The sequence below is a fragment of the Elephantulus edwardii genome, unplaced genomic scaffold, assembly GCF_000299155.1.
Source record: "Elephantulus edwardii isolate Elephantulus edwardi_28Jun2011 unplaced genomic scaffold, EleEdw1.0 scaffold00379, whole genome shotgun sequence".
NCBI classification, from domain to species: domain Eukaryota; kingdom Metazoa; phylum Chordata; class Mammalia; order Macroscelidea; family Macroscelididae; genus Elephantulus; species Elephantulus edwardii.
Window position 1 is genome coordinate 1,255,615 of NW_006400129.1, and position 1,531 is coordinate 1,257,145.

A 1,531-nucleotide genomic window follows, 5' to 3' on the forward strand; every position below is an offset into this window, starting at 1 on the left:
ATTGATGCCTTTGAGCTGTGGTGCTGGAGAAGAGTACTGAGAATACCATGGACTGCTAGGAAAACAAACAGATTTGTCCTGGAAAGGGTTAAACCAGGACATGTTGTGAGGAGAGACCGGTCCTTGGAGAGGGACATCATGCTTGGGAGGGTGGAGGAACGCTCAGGAGAGGAAGGCCCTCTATGAGGTGGATTGATTCAGTGACTGGGACAATTGGGATGGCAGTGTCAGAGACGGTGTGATTTGCACAGGACAGAGTGGAGTTTAGGGCTGTTGTACATAGGGTCGCTATGAGTCGCAAGCGACTCAAGGGCACATAACAACAACAACAACAACTACACATGTACATAATAAAAATAAAAATTTTCCTAGAACATCAATTATAAAGTAATTAAAATAAATACCTGTACTGTTTTTCCAAGTCCCATGTCATCACCAAGAATACACCCTCTTCCTTGGATGTAGTGTCGATAAAGAAACTGGACTCCCTCTCTTTGGTAGTCTCTCAAATACCTATTAATAGTATAAGGAATACAGTCTCCATCTTCAGATAATTTGAAAGCAACAGCAGAAGATGGAAATCTTTGATCTGTGAAGTAAGGTTTTTCCAAATCTTCATCATCAAATACAAAATTCTTGGAGCATATTTTAACAGATTTTACTTCTCGAAGTTTTTTAAGAGGTATTTTCTTTTCTAGAGAATCTGAATATAAGACAACTGCAAAAGACTTCCCATTTTCATCAACAATGACAGATTTTACGCTTGCTTCACAAAGCTTTTCACCATCTGGAGAAGGAGCAAGGCATCTCTCTCCTGGACGCCATCTGTCTACAAAAATAAAGGAGGAAAACAAAATATTAAAATCTTGTTTATAATATAGCCTCCCATTCACTTACTGTTAGCAGAAAAGAAAGTATGTCATATAAATAGCTTTCCCGAAAAACTTCAACAAGTTAAATTAACATACAGCTTCGTGAAAAATGAGAATTCCGTAACAACTGTAAACCTGTGTGTAGACCAAGAGGTAGGTGTTCAAAGAGAACAAATTATAATGCATTCTTTAAAAACAGCAAGAGAGCACATTAGGGTTGTATTCTTTCACCATATCTATTCAATCTGTATGTTTCTATTGTTATGTACTGTCAAGAACCAACTGATAATGTAAAAGACAATTTCAATTTAAATGGAATGGAATGAGACCCTAAATAAGTAAAGCACTCCTGAAAAAGAGAAACAAAGTAGGAGGCATCATACTTCCAGATTTCAATCCTACTAAACAGCCATGGTGGTCAAGACAGCATGTTACCGGTAAAGTAAGAGATATACAGATCAATGGAATAGAATTGAGAACTCAGAAATCAGCTCACCAATCAATGCTCATCTGATTATTGGCAAAATGAAATCCATTAAGTGGGGAAACAATAACCTTTTTAACAAATGGCTAGAAAAATTGGAAAACCATCTGTAGAAAACTCAAGTAAGATGCACACCATATAAAAAAACTAACTCAAGGTAGACCAAGGACCTCGG

General features: G+C 37.4%; 1 pseudogene across 1 annotated transcript in view; it reads right to left on the reverse strand.

Moving 5' to 3' along the window:
- LOC102868519 overlaps positions 1–825 on the reverse strand; it is a 211,929-nt pseudogene extending 211,104 nt beyond the window's left edge. Inside the window, exon 1 of the transcript XR_439035.1 lies at positions 405–825. The product of XR_439035.1 is annotated as an uncharacterized LOC102868519 (transcript). The remainder of the gene's footprint in view (positions 1–404) is intronic.
- Between the last annotated feature and the right edge of the window lie 706 nt (positions 826–1,531).